Genomic DNA, 16,575 nt, shown 5'->3' on the forward strand with positions numbered 1-16,575 from the left:
TGATCTACACAGGGTTGAATGCAGTGATTTTCACAATTGCAGGCTATGTATATCAAAACACTTTTTGGGTGAATTTAATCACTTCCGGTTGCTTCAGGAAGCTTAGAATCGACACAGGTAAACCTCATAGTGGCCTGATGGATTGTCATTGAAGACAGTTTCATAAGGCATTCATAACCCACATAGGCTTCAGGTTGAATTTAGAGGAGCAGGCAATGTATTCATATGGGGAGAGATGTCATTGTAAACTGTGAGATAAAAAAAAATGTTTTCACTGTTAACCTTTCACGGCTACTAAACCCGGATCCGGGAGCACCCCCCACAGTAAAAAAGCTGACTAGCATAGCCTAGCATAGCGTCACAAGTAAATACAAGCATCTAAATATCATTAAATCACAAGTCCAAGACACCAGATGAAAGATACAGCTCTTGTGAATCCAGCCAACATTTCTGATTTTTAAAATGTTTTACAGGGAAGACACAATATGTAAATCTATTAGCTAACCACGTTAGCAAAAGACACCACTTTTTTTACTCCACCAGTTTTTTACTCCATCAGCAGCTATCACTAATTCGACTAAATAAAGATATATATAGCCACTAACCAAGAAACAACTTCATAAGATGACAGTCTGATAACATATTTATGGTATAGCATATGTTTTTTTAGAAAAATGTGCATTTTTCAGGTATAAATCACAGTTTACCATTGCAGCTGCAATCTGAAATAGTGCCGAAGCTGCCAGAATAATTACAGAGACCAACGTCAAATAACTAATTACTCATCTTAAAACATTTCTGAAAAATACACAGCATACAGCAAATGAAAGCCCAACATCTTGTGAATCCAGCCAATATGTCAGATTTTTTAAGTGTTTTACAGCGAAAACACAATATAGCATCATATGAGCGTACCACAATAGCCAGAATCACAACCGCATTTACCAGCAGTAAAAGTTAGCGATCGTAACAACCCAGCAAAAGATATATATAATTTTACTAACCTTGATATACTTCATCAGATGACAGTCCTGTAACATCATATTACACAATGCATATAGCTTTTGTTCGAAAATGTGCATATTTAGCAGCACATATCGTGGTTATGCAATGTAATCAGTCAAAACATTTCATGCATTCTGGCCGGCGCCATCTTGGAAAGGCACCTAAGATTACGATTATTTATCGATTAGATTGACTAAAGAAATACAGGTTGGACAGCTAATGAAAGATGCATTAGTTATTAATGCAACCGCTGAGTTAGATTTTTAAAATTAACGTTACTAGACATACAGTGTGCGTTACAGCCAGACTAGTGCCGCAATAATGGCCGACAAATGCGTTTACATTTTTCCACATAAATACGGAATAAAATCATAAATAGCACTTACTTTTGGACGAGCTTCCATCAGAATCTTGGGCGATGTGTCTTTTGTCCATCAGAATAGTTGCTTTGTTGTAAAACGTCCTCTTCAACTTCGAAATTAGCTGCTACCAATAGCATAGTGGCACACACATGTCCAAATCCTCATACGCACTACTAAGGAAATTCCGAAAAAATAGCAATATACTCGCATAAACTGATATAAATCGGTTTAAAATAACTTCGTTATGATGTTTCTAACACCTATATCGAATTAAATGACAGACGGATATATCTTAGGTCGATAAAAAGAGCTTTTGAGCATGCAATTCTGATGTCCTCTCCTGCGCCAAGGCGAGCGTCGAAAAGAACGTACATCTCACTCCTTTGGCTTTTATAAACTCTGAGAGGCACGGAGAAAGTCCATTCCACTTCTCATTGGTTACTGACATCCAGGGGAAGGCGGGTGCAGTTCATTTCCAGCCATAGGATATACACAGACTTTTAAACTGAACCCAGATCAGAGTATAATTCTCAGACCTTCGCAAGTCATGTCAGGATTTTCGCTGTAAAAGGAGTTCTGTTCCACCCACAGACATAATTTAAACGGTTTTAGAAACTACTGATTGTTTTCTTTCCAATAGTAATAATAATATGCATATTGTACGATCAAGAATTGAGTAGGAGGCAGTTTAATTTGGAGACGCAAAATGTCGACGTTGAAACAGCACCCCCTGTAGTTCCAAGAAGTTAAGGGTTAATGCTACAAGGTCAAGGTTAGGCTTGCACAGATCAGGAGGACCTCAGGAACGTTCCTGAGGTCAAATTGTTCTTCTAACCTTAATGGCACCGCACTTTGTCACTCCATCCTTGCTGTGTGTGTATGTGCGTGTGTGTGATAGAGCTTTTCTTTGACATCTGTTGGGAGAAATTACTGATTTACAATTCATGAGGGTTGCCTAATCACATATATGAAGTTTTGAAAAGATCTGACCTTTTTAACCCTTCGAAACAGCCCCTATGACACCATTGTAAGGTACTTCCGGTTGACACAGGAAGCTGAAAGTGAACACATATCCTCCTTGGGGTCGGCTCTTATAGAATATTGAGTTTTAAGTCTTTATGTTAAGAACTGACTTATTTACAGAGGATTAAATGAGTGTGTGTTATTTCAGAAAATCATAGAATTCTCGCAGAACTTCGAAACCCACTTAAAAAATGTTCGTCTGAACACGCTGAAACTGGATCTGTAACTTTTTGGGGGGGGGAAAAATCATTTTTGTGAACATCACGAATTGTAAAATGTACGATTTCTCTTAATTTACGATAGATAAATGGCTGGTTCTTTATTTCCTGACACCGTAGATAATCCCAGAAAAATGGCCATAACTCAAAAAGCATTGAGGCCACGACGTCATCTTGTTCGGGGCCAACTGCCCATTATGCCAAACCTATGCTCACCAAGTTTCGCCTTCGAAATCTTTTCCGTTTACGAGAAAAGGCCACGTCATGATTGGTGATGTTTTGTACATTTGCAATATGATTCCATTCGCCCTCTGGTGGGTATTACCGAGACAGTGGAAAAATGACCAACATTTGAACATTTTATTAAACGGAAACCGAATGTCCGAGAGACTTCGTTCGATGCCTTCCTGAAAGATCTGGCCCCCGTGCACAGCCCGCCGCCATCCGCAAATTTTACAAACGTTCGCGGACGTCTAGCAAAGGACCGTACATTTGCACTATGGTGTTTCTCTCTAACCATACGGCAAATGTCAAAATGTTCCCTTTATGTATGGTAGGGTACAGGCCGGTGCTGATGGACTACGATAGCACCCAGCAACAGTCAACAAAGAGCTATTTGAAAGTGTCATGTTTAAAACCAGCAAATCAATTTGTTTTGGGACAGACTTGGTAGAGACAACCGAGCACTGAAGGTGATCCTTGGTAAAGATTGCCACTCCACCACCTTTGGAAGATTTGTCTTGCCGAAAAAATGTTATAACCAGAAAGATTAACATCAGTATTCAAAATACTCTTCCTTAACCATGTCTCAGTAATGACCAACAGATCTGGATTGGAGCTGTGAACCCACATTTTCAATTGATCCATTTCAGGTAATAAGCTTTGAGTGTTAACATGCAGAAAAACAGGGTTTTACGAGAGCAGAAATCAGTGAAGCAGATATCAGAGCACAAGTCAGAATTGGGGCTAGCAACAGTAGATGGGCCAGGGTGTACATGCACATTTCCAGACATCATCAACAGTAATACAATCAAGGCACGGCATAGGACAGGGAGAGCTCTGCAGTGCTGATTTATGACATCTGAATGTGACATCTGAATGTGCATCACATGGGAACAAGATTATGTTGTATATTGTTTCATCAGCTAACAAGTTATGTACTAGACTGGTGGGGGTCGGGGAGAGAGTTGAGTTATATACTAGACTGGTGGGGGTCGGGGAGAGAGTTGAGTTATATACTAGACTGGTGGGGGTCGGGGAGAGAGTTGAGTTATATACTAGACTGGTGGGGGTCGGGGAGAGAGTTGAGTTATATACTAGACTGGTGGGGGTCGGGGAGAGAGTTGAGTTATGTACTAGACTGGTGGGGGTCGGGGAGAGAGTTGAGTTATATACTAGACTGGTGGGGGTCGGGGAGAGAGTTGAGTTATGTACTAGACTGGTGGGGGTCGAGGAGAGAGTTGAGTTATGTACTAGACTGGTGGGGGTCAGGGAGAGAGTTGAGTTATGTACTAGACTGGTGGGGGTCAGGGAGAGAGTTGAGTTATGTACTAGACTGGTGGGGGTCAGGGAGAGAGTTGAGTTATGTACTAGACTGGTGGGGGTCGGGGAGAGAGTTGAGTTATTTACTAGACTGGTGGGGGTCAGGGAGAGAGTTGAGTTATGTACTAGACTGGTGGGGGTCAGGGAGAGAGTTGAGTTATGTACTAGACTGGTGGGGGTCAGGGAGAGAGTTGAGTTATTTACTAGACTGGTGGGGGTCAGGGAGAGAGTTGAGTTGTGTACTAGACTGGTGGGGGTCAGGGAGAGAGTTGAGTTGTGTACTAGACTGGTGGGGGTCGGGGAGAGAGTTGAGTTATGTACTAGACTGGTGGAGATCTGGCGTCCAGGCGGCCCTGCAAGCAGCATTGGGTTCTGGGTAAAATCACTGGGGAAGCCAATCCAGATAAAAGCCATATTACAACCTATGTGTTGTGATAATTGTGTTGTTTGCTCTGTTAGTTTATATGCCTTGACACTGTGATATATGTCTAAAACTGAGATTGTAAGAAGACACAGTGGCAGGATATATTCAACTCTATTTTTGTTTCATCACAAAACCAGAGAGCTACATCTGTCCGGTGAAGTCCACAAAACATATTACATGTAACAAACAGTTACATGACCTACAGCATTGGTCAAGCAAGGTCATGTTTCTGACATTTTCTGACTACTAAACAACTATTGATGTAGAACCACAGAGTTACAGCAAGTCACAAAGACAACAGGAGCTGCCTCCACTATTCCAGCACCATTCCAACTTCAACATTTCAACATCATCAAATCACCTCTGCTTAGTCTAATACAGTGACAACTAAAAGATACCAAAAACTATTTAGTCCAATCAATGTCAGCTAAATATGATGTGGCTGTCCATCAGGACTACATTTATCACTTTAGTTCATTTCCCTTGACATTTGTACTTCTACTTTTTGTACACACATCTCACACTCTCCTACACACACCAGCAGGCTGAGAGGGCCCTAGTGGAGCCAGCTGGCTGAGAGGGCCCGAGTGGAGTCCTTCCTTGACACTTTCTCTCTACTCCACAAATTTCACCTCCCCTCCTCTCTCCCCTCCACCTCTCCACCCTCCCCTTCTCTCTCCACTCCCCTTTTCTCTCCCCTACCCCCCTCTCTCCCCTACCCTCCTCTGTCCCCTTCCCTCCACTACTCTCTCCTCTGCTCTCCCCACCCCTCCTCTCTCCTCCCTCTCACTTTGCTCATCTCTCTCTTTCTCGCACATGTTCTCTTTCTCTTCGTGACGTATAGTGTTGATCTTGACTCAGCTCATAGACCTTTAGTATCAACACCCCTCCCTTCTCCTACTCTAACATATGACCAATATTAAATAGATACATAAGATATACTCTCAATCATTTACGTAGAGACAGATTCAATCAATCATTGACACACTGAATATACAACAGTCAGATGCAAGACACCATCACATCTTAACTGACATTTGTGCCTGTCCCCAGATGGACAGTTAGGCTACAGTAAAGTACATTTACAGGTGATCACATCATTGTCCTGCTTTGAGACACATTTTTACTGTCTGCTTCCAGTTGCATGTTATTTTACTAGCCCTGCAAATGGTAACATATCTTACAATATCAAAACATATCTCAGTAACTGTCACAAGTGTCTATCAACATAACAGCCTCCTACCTGTGCTCCACAACAGGGACATCAGTATCACTGCAGGTATCATATCTGTCTCTAACTGGGGTCAATGTCATGAAGAGAGGACTGAAGTGTGGAAAATACTGCTTGGCTATATGACTTCTCTCTCATTACTTCCTGACTTCTATGATGTGACAAACTTTTAATCAGATAAGATCAGTTAAACCCACCTACCTACAGGAAACACTGACATGAGAAAAACTCCACAGGAAACTGCTGACAGAGCAGCAAAGTTCACATAGTGTGTCCTATATATCAGCTCTAACTTTCTACTGCTTGAGTTCACCTCTTATACAATATTGGCTTAATGTTCCAGCACCTCAATATAAACAGTACCAGCACCCAAAATGAGTACTGATGAGGTCTCATGTTAGAGCAGGAGAAGGGGGGATGTGGTGTAGAGGCTAGAGGTCTGTTACCCAAGTCAACTCAACAGGCCTGATGCTATATGTCAGGGTCAGGCTGGGCTGGGACAAGAGAGGAACAGGTTACTGGTTATGATGACATCACTGGTGAGAAGTCAGTGATACAAATATATTCAGTTGGTTTAAATGTTTGTCTCTCTCTCCCTCCTCCTGTCTCCTTCTACCAACCCAGTCTGTCAATAAGTCCTATCTCTCTCTCTCATCTCTCTTTCCCTCCACCACCGTCTCCTTCTACCAACCCAGTCTGTCAATAAGTCCTATCTCTCTCTCTCATCTCTCTCTCCCTCCTCCCCTGTCTCCTTCTACCAACCCAGTCTGTCAATAAGTCCTATCTCTCTCTCATCTCTCTCTCCCTCCACCCCTGTCTCCTTCTACCAACCCAGTCTGTCAATAAGTCCTATCTCTCTCTCATCTCTCTCTCCCTCCTCCCCTGTCTCCTTCTACCAACCCAGTCTGTCAATAAGTCCTATCTCTCTCTCTCATCTCTCTCTCCCTCCACCCCTGTCTCCTTCTACCAACCCAGTCTGTCAATAAGTCCTATCTCTCTCTCTCATCTCTCTCTCCCTCCTTCCCTGTCTCCTTCAACCAACCCAGTCTGTCAGTGAGTCATATCTCTCTCTCCCTCCTCCCGTCTCCTTCTACCAACCCAGTCTGTCAATAAGTCCTATCTCTCTCTCTCATCTCTCTCTCCCTCCACCCCTGTCTCCTTCTACCAACCCAGTCTGTCAGTGAGTCCTATCTCTCTCTCTCATCTCTCTCTCCCTCCACCCCTGTCTCCTTCTACCAACCCAGTCTGTCAATAAGTCCTATCTCTCTCATCTCTCTCCCTCCTCCCCTGTCTCCTTCTACCAACCCAGTCTGTCAATAAGTCCTATCTCTCTCTCTCATCTCTCTCTCCCTCCACCCCCGTCTCCTTCTACCAACCCAGTCTGTCAATAAGTCCTATCTCTCTCTCTCATCTCTCTCTCCCTCCACCCCCGTCTCCTTCTACCAACCCAGTCTCTCAGTAAGAACTAAACTCAGCAAAAAAAGAAACGTGAGACAAAACTGCGACTCGTCAGTGAAGAGCACTTTTGCCAGTCCTGTCTGGTACAGCGACGGTGGGTTTGTGCCTATAGGCGACGTTGTTGCCGGTGATGTCTGGTGAGGACATGCGTTACAACAGGCCTACAAGCCCTCAGTCCAGCCTCTCTCAGCCTATTGTGGACAGTCTGAGCACTGATGGAGGGATTGTGCGTTCCTGGTGTAACTCGGGCAGTTGTTGTTGCCATCCTGTACTTGTCCCGCAGGTGTGATGTTCGGATGTACCGATCCTGTGCAGGTGTTGTTACACGTGGTCTGCCACTACGAGGATGATCAGCTGTCCGTCCTGTCTCCCTGCAGCGCTGTCTTAGGCGTCTCACAGTACGGACATTGCAATTTATTGCCCTGGCCACATCTGCAGTCCTCATGCCTCCTTGCAGAATGCCTAAGGGACGTTCAGGAAGATGAGCAGGGACCCTGGGCATTTTTCTTTTGGTGTTTTTCACAGTCAGTTGAAAGGCCTCTTTAGTGTCCTAAGTTTTCATAACTGTGACCTTAATTGCCTACCATCTGTAAGTTGTTAGTGTCTTAAAGACCGTTACATAGGTGCATGTTCATTAATTGCTTATGGTTCACTGAACAAGCATGGGAAACAGTGTTTATACCCTTTACAATGAAGATCTGTGTAGTTATTTGGATTTTTACGAATTATCTTTGAAAGACAGGGTCCTGAAAAAAGGGCATTTATTTTTTTGCTGAGTTTCTCTCTCCCATCTCTCATCCTCCTCCTTTGTCTCCTTCTCACAACCCAGTCTGTCAGTATGTCCTCTCTCTCTCTCTCATCTCTCTCTCTCTCTCTCCTCTCCCTCCCCCTTCTGAGAAATACTGCTAGGCTATATGACTTCTATATCATTACTTCCTGACTTCTATGATGTGACAAACTTTAAAGCAGATATGATCAGTTAAACCCACCTACATACAGGAAACACTGACATTAGAAAAACTCCACAGGAAACTGCTGACAGAGCAGCAAAGTTACACATAGTGTGTCCTATAATATCACCTCTTATAGAATATTGGCTTAATGTTCCAGCACCTCAATATAAACAGTACCAGCACCCAAAATGAGTACTGATGAGGTCTTATGTTAGAGCAAGAGAAGGGGGGGATGTGGTGTAGAAGCTGGATTTAAATGTTTGTCTCTCTCTCTCCTCCCCTGTCTCCTTCTCCAAAACCCAGTCTGTCAGTGAGTAAGTCATATCTCTCTCATCGCTCTCTCCCTCCCTCCTCCCCCAGTTGCTCTCTTCCTCCTCTCTCCCCCCTCTTCAACAGATCTGATGCTGTATGTCAGGTTGGGGTCAGGGTTGGGGTTGGGGTCAGGTCAGCCTACAGCTGTGTCTGTAAACAACGACCCTATATGGAAGTAAATGACTACAAACTACATTCAAGTCTTGAGTTTATTCAAGTAGAATAAGAAAAGGACAAAACAACATCAAGGTGTATCTGTTAGAAATCATCATAACATCACATCAACTCACATGTATCACAGTACGATAGAAATTAACACTTGGTAGACTATATAACTTAAACATCCATGGTGGTGACATTAACACTTGGTAGACTATATAACTTAAACATCCATGGTGGTGACATTAACACTTGGTAGACTATATAACCTAAACATCCATGGTGGTGTCATCCCCTCTCTCCACTGGGATTCTCTGCCTCTAACCCTATTACAGGGGCTGAGTCACTGGCTTACTGGTGCTCTTTCATGCCGTTCCTTGACGTCACTTCACCACTTGGGTAGCAACTTCACCAGCTTGTTGTTGTTGTTGTCATGGTTGTTCCTGTTGGGTAGCAACTTCACCAGCTTGTTGTTGTTGTCATGGTTGTTCCTGTTGGGTAGCAACTTCACCAGCTTGTTGTTGTTGTTGTCATGGTTGTTCCTGTTGGGTAGCAACTTCACCAGCTTGTTGTTGTTGTTGTCATGGTTGTTCCTGTTGGGTAGCAACTTCACCAGCTTGTTGTTGTTGTCATGGTTGTTCCTGTTGGGTAGCAACTTCATCAGCTTGTTGTTGTTGTCATGGTTGTTCCTGTTGGGTAGCAACTTCATCAGCTTGTTGTTGTTGTTGTCATGGTTGTTCCTGTTGGGTAGCAACTTCACCAGCTTGTTGTTGTCGTCATGGTTGTCCTGTTGGGTAGCAACTTCACCAGCTTGTTGTTGTTGTCATAGTTGTTCCTGTTGGGTAGCAACTTCACCAGCTTGTTGTTGTCGTCATGGTTGTTCCTGTTGGGTAGCAACTTCACCAGCTTGTTGTTGTTGTTGTTGTCATGGTTGTTCCTGTTGGGTAGCAACTTCACCAGCTTGTTGTTGTTGTTGTTGTCATGGTTGTTCCTGTTGGGTAGCAACTTCACCAGCTTGTTGTTGTTGTTGTCATGGTTGTTCCTGTTGGGTAGCAACTTCACCAGCTTGTTGTTGTTGTTGTCATGGTTGTTCCTGTTGGGTAGCAACTTCACCAGCTTGTTGTTGTTGTTGTCATGGTTGTCCTGTTGGGTAGCAACTTCACCAGCTTGTTGTTGTTGTTGTCATGGTTGTTCCTGTTGGGTAGCAACTTCACCAGCTTGTTGTTGTTGTTGTCAGGGTTGTTCCTGTTGGGTAGCAACTTCACCAGCTTGTTGTTGTTGTTGTTGTCAGGGTTGTTCCTGTTGGGTAGCAACTTCACCAGCTTGTTGTTGTTGTTGTTGTCATGGTTGTTCCTGTTGGGTAGCAACTTCACCAGCTTGTTGTTGTTGTCATGGTTGTCCTGTTGGGTAGCAACTTCACCAGCTTGTTGTTGTTGTCATGGTTGTCCTGTTGGGTAGCAACTTCACCAGCTTGTTGTTGTTGTTGTTGTCATGGTTGTTCCTGTTGGGTAGCAACTTCACCAACTTGTTGTTGTTGTCATGGTTGTTCCTGTTGGGTAGCAACTTCACCAGCTTGTTGTTGTTGTCATGGTTGTTCCTGTTGGGTAGCAACTTCACCAGCTTGTTGTTGTTGTCATGGTTGTTCCTGTTGGGTAGCAACTTCACCAGCTTGTTGATGTTGTTGTTGTCATGGTTGTTCCTGTTGGGTAGCAACTTCACCAGCTTGTTGTTGTTGTCATGGTTGTTCCTGTTGGGTAGCAACTTCACCAGCTTGTTGTTGTCGTCATGGTTGTTCCTGTTGGGTAGCAACTTCACCAGCTTGTTGTTGTTGTCATGGTTGTTCCTGTTGGGTAGCAACTTCACCAGCTTGTTGTTGTTGTCATGGTTGTTCATGTTGGGAAGCAACTTCACTAGCTTGTTGTTGATGTTGTTGTCATGGTTGTTCCTGTTGGGTAGCAACTTCATCAGCTTGTTGTTGTTGTTGTTGTCATGGTTGTTCCTGTTGGGTAGCAACTTCACCAGCTTGTTGTTGTTGTCGTCATGGTTGTTCCTGTTGGGTAGCAACTTCACCAGCTTGTTGTTGTTGTTGTTGTTGTCAGGGTTGTTCCTGTTGGGCAGCAACTTCACCAGCTTGTTGTTGTTGTCAGGGTTGTTCCTGTTGGGAAGCAACTTCATCAGCTTGTTGTTGTTGTCAGGGTTGTTCCTGTTGGGAAGCAACTTCACCAGCTTGTTGTTGTTGTCAGGGTTGTTCCTGTTGGGTAGCAACTTCACCAGCTTGTTGTTGTTGTCAGGGTTGTTCTTGTTGGGTAGCAACTTCACCAGCTTGTTGTTGTTGTTGTCATGGTTGTTCCTGTTGGGTAGCAACTTCACCAGCTTGTTGTTGTTGTCATGGTTGTTCCTGTTGGGTAGCAACTTCACCAGCTTGTTGTTGTCGTTGTCAGAGTTGTTCCTGTTGGGTAGCAACTTCACCAGCTTGTTGTTGTTGTTGTCATGGTTGTTACTGTTGGGTAGCAACTTCACCAGCTTGTTGTTGTTGTTGTCATGGTTGTTCCTGTTGGGTAGCAACTTCACCAGCGTGTTGTTGTTGTCATGGTTGTTCCTGTTGGGTAGCAACTTCATCAGCTTGTTGTTGTTGTCATGGTTGTTCCTGTTGGGTAGCAACTTCATCAGCTTGTTGTTGTTGTCATGGTTGTTCCTGTTGGGTAGCAACTTCACCAGCTTGTTGTCGTTGTCATGGTTGTTCCTGTTGGGTAGCAACTTTACCAGCTTGTTGTTGTTGTCATGGTTGTTACTGTTGGGTAGCAACTTCACCAGCTTGTTGTTGTTGTTGTCATGGTTGTTCCTGTTGGGTAGCAACTTCACCAGCTTGTTGTTGTCGTCATGGTTGTCCTGTTGGGTAGCAACTTCACCAGCTTGTTGTTGTTGTCATAGTTGTTCCTGTTGGGTAGCAACTTCACCAGCTTGTTGTTGTCGTCATGGTTGTTCCTGTTGGGTAGCAACTTCACCAGCTTGTTGTTGTTGTTGTTGTCATGGTTGTTCCTGTTGGGTAGCAACTTCACCAGCTTGTTGTTGTTGTTGTTGTCATGGTTGTTCCTGTTGGGTAGCAACTTCACCAGCTTGTTGTTGTTGTTGTCATGGTTGTTCCTGTTGGGTAGCAACTTCACCAGCTTGTTGTTGTTGTTGTCATGGTTGTTCCTGTTGGGTAGCAACTTCACCAGCTTGTTGTTGTTGTTGTCATGGTTGTCCTGTTGGGTAGCAACTTCACCAGCTGTTGTTGTTGTTGTCATGGTTGTTCCTGTTGGGTAGCAACTTCACCAGCTTGTTGTTGTTGTTGTCAGGGTTGTTCCTGTTGGGTAGCAACTTCACCAGCTTGTTGTTGTTGTTGTTGTCAGGGTTGTTCCTGTTGGGTAGCAACTTCACCAGCTTGTTGTTGTTGTTGTTGTCATGGTTGTTCCTGTTGGGTAGCAACTTCACCAGCTTGTTGTTGTTGTCATGGTTGTCCTGTTGGGTAGCAACTTCACCAGCTTGTTGTTGTTGTCATGGTTGTCCTGTTGGGTAGCAACTTCACCAGCTTGTTGTTGTTGTTGTTGTCATGGTTGTTCCTGTTGGGTAGCAACTTCACCAACTTGTTGTTGTTGTCATGGTTGTTCCTGTTGGGTAGCAACTTCACCAGCTTGTTGTTGTTGTCATGGTTGTTCCTGTTGGGTAGCAACTTCACCAGCTTGTTGTTGTTGTCATGGTTGTTCCTGTTGGGTAGCAACTTCACCAGCTTGTTGATGTTGTTGTTGTCATGGTTGTTCCTGTTGGGTAGCAACTTCACCAGCTTGTTGTTGTTGTCATGGTTGTTCCTGTTGGGTAGCAACTTCACCAGCTTGTTGTTGTCGTCATGGTTGTTCCTGTTGGGTAGCAACTTCACCAGCTTGTTGTTGTTGTTGTCATGGTTGTTCCTGTTGGGTAGCAACTTCACCAGCTTGTTGTTGTTGTCATGGTTGTTCATGTTGGGAAGCAACTTCACTAGCTTGTTGTTGATGTTGTTGTCATGGTTGTTCCTGTTGGGTAGCAACTTCATCAGCTTGTTGTTGTTGTTGTTGTCATGGTTGTTCCTGTTGGGTAGCAACTTCACCAGCTTGTTGTTGTTGTCGTCATGGTTGTTCCTGTTGGGTAGCAACTTCACCAGCTTGTTGTTGTTGTCGTCATGGTTGTTCCTGTTGGGCAGCAACTTCACCAGCTTGTTGTTGTTGTCAGGGTTGTTCCTGTTGGGAAGCAACTTCATCAGCTTGTTGTTGTTGTCAGGGTTGTTCCTGTTGGGAAGCAACTTCACCAGCTTGTTGTTGTTGTCAGGGTTGTTCCTGTTGGGTAGCAACTTCACCAGCTTGTTGTTGTTGTCATGGTTGTTCCTGTTGGGTAGCAACTTCACCAGCTTGTTGTTGTTGTTGTTGTCATGGTTGTTCCTGTTGGGTAGCAACTTCCCCAGCTTGTTGTTGTTGTCAGGGTTGTTCTTGTTGGGTAGCAACTTCACCAGCTTGTTGTTGTTGTTGTCATGGTTGTTCCTGTTGGGTAGCAACTTCACCAGCTTGTTGTTGTTGTCATGGTTGTTCCTGTTGGGTAGCAACTTCACCAGCTTGTTGTTGTTGTCATGGTTGTTCCTGTTGGGTAGCAACTTCACCAGCTTGTTGTCGTTGTCATGGTTGTTCCTGTTGGGTAGCAACTTCACCAGCTTGTTGTTGTTGTCATGGTTGTTCCTGTTGGGTAGCAACTTCACCAGCTTGTTGTTGTTGTCATGGTTGTTCCTGTTGGGTAGCAACTTCACCAGCTTGTTGTCATTGTCATGGTAGTTCCTGTTGGGTAGCAACTTCACCAGCTTGTTGTTGTTGTTATTGTCATGGTTGTTCCTGTTGGGTAGCAACTTCACCATCTTGTTGTTGTTGTTGTCATGGTTGTTCCTGTTGGGTAGCAACTTCACCTGCTTGTTGTTGTTGTCAGAGTTGTTCCTGTTGGGTAGCAACTTCACCAGCTTGTTGTTGTTGTCATGGTTGTTCCTGTTGGGTAGCAACTTCATCAGCTTGTTGTTGTTGTTGTCATGGTTGTTCCTGTTGGGTAGCAACTTCACCAGCTTGTTGTTGTTGTTGTTGTCAGGGTTGTTCCTGTTGGGTAGCAACATCACCAACTTGTTGTTGTCATGGTTGTTCCTGTTGGGTAGCAACTTCACCAGCTTGTTGTTGTTGTTGTCATGGTTGTTCCTGTTGGGTAGCAACTTCACCAGCTTGTTGTTGTTGTTGTTGTTGTCATGGTTGTTCCTGTTGGGTAGCAACTTCATCAGCTTGTTGTTGTTGTCATGGTTGTTCCTGTTGGGTAGCAACTTCACCAGCTTGTTGTTGTTGTCAGGGTTGTTCCTGTTGGGTAGCAACTTCACCTGCTTGTTGTTGTTGTCATGGTTGTTCCTGTTGGGTAGCAACTTCACCAGCTTGTTGTTGTTGTCATGGTTGTTCCTGTTGGGTAGCAACTTCACCAGCTTGTTGTTGTTGTCATGGTTGTTCCTGTTGGGTAGCAACTTCACCAGCTTGTTGTTGTTGTTGTCATGGTTGTTCCCGTTGGGTAGCAACTTCACCAACTTGTTGTTGTTGTTGTCATGGTTGTTCCCGTTGGGTAGCAACTTCACCAACTTGTTGTTGTTGTTGTCATGGTTGTTCCCGTTGGGTAGCAACTTCACCAACTTGTTGTTGTTGTTGTCATGGTTGTTCCTGTTGGGTAGCAACTTCACCAGCTTGTTGTTGTTGTTGTTGTTGTCATGGTTGTTCCTGTTGGGTAGCAACTTCACCAGCTTGTTGTTGTTGTCATGGTTGTTCCTGTTGGGTAGCAACTTCACCAGCTTGTTGTTGTTGTTGTTGTCATGGTTGTTCCTGTTGGGTAGCAACTTCACCAGCTTGTTGTTGTCGTCATGGTTGTTCCTGTTGGGTAGCAACTTCACCAGCTTGTTGTTGTTGTTGTCATGGTTGTTCCTGTTGGGTAGCAACTTCACCAGCTTGTTGTTGTTGTCATGGTTGTTCATGTTGGGAAGCAACTTCACTAGCTTGTTGTTGATGTTGTTGTCATGGTTGTTCCTGTTGGGTAGCAACTTCATCAGCTTGTTGTTGTTGTTGTTGTCATGGTTGTTCCTGTTGGGTAGCAACTTCACCAGCTTGTTGTTGTTGTCGTCATGGTTGTTCCTGTTGGGTAGCAACTTCACCAGCTTGTTGTTGTTGTTGTTGTTGTCAGGGTTGTTCCTGTTGGGCAGCAACTTCACCAGCTTGTTGTTGTTGTCAGGGTTGTTCCTGTTGGGAAGCAACTTCATCAGCTTGTTGTTGTTGTCAGGGTTGTTCCTGTTGGGAAGCAACTTCACCAGCTTGTTGTTGTTGTCAGGGTTGTTCCTGTTGGGTAGCAACTTCACCAGCTTGTTGTTGTTGTCATGGTTGTTCCTGTTGGGTAGCAACTTCACCAGCTTGTTGTTGTTGTTGTTGTCATGGTTGTTCCTGTTGGGTAGCAACTTCCCCAGCTTGTTGTTGTTGTCAGGGTTGTTCTTGTTGGGTAGCAACTTCACCAGCTTGTTGTTGTTGTTGTCATGGTTGTTCCTGTTGGGTAGCAACTTCACCAGCTTGTTGTTGTTGTCATGGTTGTTCCTGTTGGGTAGCAACTTCACCAGCTTGTTGTTGTTGTCATGGTTGTTCCTGTTGGGTAGCAACTTCACCAGCTTGTTGTCGTTGTCATGGTTGTTCCTGTTGGGTAGCAACTTCACCAGCTTGTTGTTGTTGTCATGGTTGTTCCTGTTGGGTAGCAACTTCACCAGCTTGTTGTTGTTGTCATGGTTGTTCCTGTTGGGTAGCAACTTCACCAGCTTGTTGTCATTGTCATGGTAGTTCCTGTTGGGTAGCAACTTCACCAGCTTGTTGTTGTTGTTATTGTCATGGTTGTTCCTGTTGGGTAGCAACTTCACCAGCTTGTTGTTGTTGTTGTCATGGTTGTTCCTGTTGGGTAGCAACTTCACCTGCTTGTTGTTGTTGTCAGAGTTGTTCCTGTTGGGTAGCAACTTCACCAGCTTGTTGTTGTTGTCATGGTTGTTCCTGTTGGGTAGCAACTTCATCAGCTTGTTGTTGTTGTTGTCATGGTTGTTCCTGTTGGGTAGCAACTTCACCAGCTTGTTGTTGTTGTTGTTGTCAGGGTTGTTCCTGTTGGGTAGCAACATCACCAACTTGTTGTTGTCATGGTTGTTCCTGTTGGGTAGCAACTTCACCAGCTTGTTGTTGTTGTTGTCATGGTTGTTCCTGTTGGGTAGCAACTTCACCAGCTTGTTGTTGTTGTTGTTGTTGTCATGGTTGTTCCTGTTGGGAAGCAACTTCATCAGCTTGTTGTTGTTGTCATGGTTGTTCCTGTTGGGTAGCAACTTCACCAGCTTGTTGTCATTGTCATGGTAGTTCCTGTTGGGTAGCAACTTCACCAGCTTGTTGTTGTTGTTATTGTCATGGTTGTTCCTGTTGGGTAGCAACTTCACCAGCTTGTTGTTGTTGTTGTCATGGTTGTTCCTGTTGGGTAGCAACTTCACCAGCTTGTTGTTGTTGTTGTCATGGTTGTTCCCGTTGGGTAGCAACTTCACCAACTTGTTGTTGTTGTTGTCATGGTTGTTCCCGTTGGGTAGCAACTTCACCAACTTGTTGTTGTTGTTGTCATGGTTGTTCCCGTTGGGTAGCAACTTCACCAACTTGTTGTTGTTGTTGTCATGGTTGTTCCTGTTGGGTAGCAACTTCACCAGCTTGTTGTTGTTGTTGTTGTTGTCATGGTTGTTCCTGTTGGGTAGCAACTTCACCAGCTTGTTGTTGTTGTCATGGTTGTTCCTGTTGGGTAGCAACTTCACCAG

Source organism: Salvelinus namaycush, unplaced genomic scaffold, assembly GCF_016432855.1.
Source record: "Salvelinus namaycush isolate Seneca unplaced genomic scaffold, SaNama_1.0 Scaffold49, whole genome shotgun sequence".
In the NCBI taxonomy this organism is placed as follows: domain Eukaryota; kingdom Metazoa; phylum Chordata; class Actinopteri; order Salmoniformes; family Salmonidae; genus Salvelinus; species Salvelinus namaycush.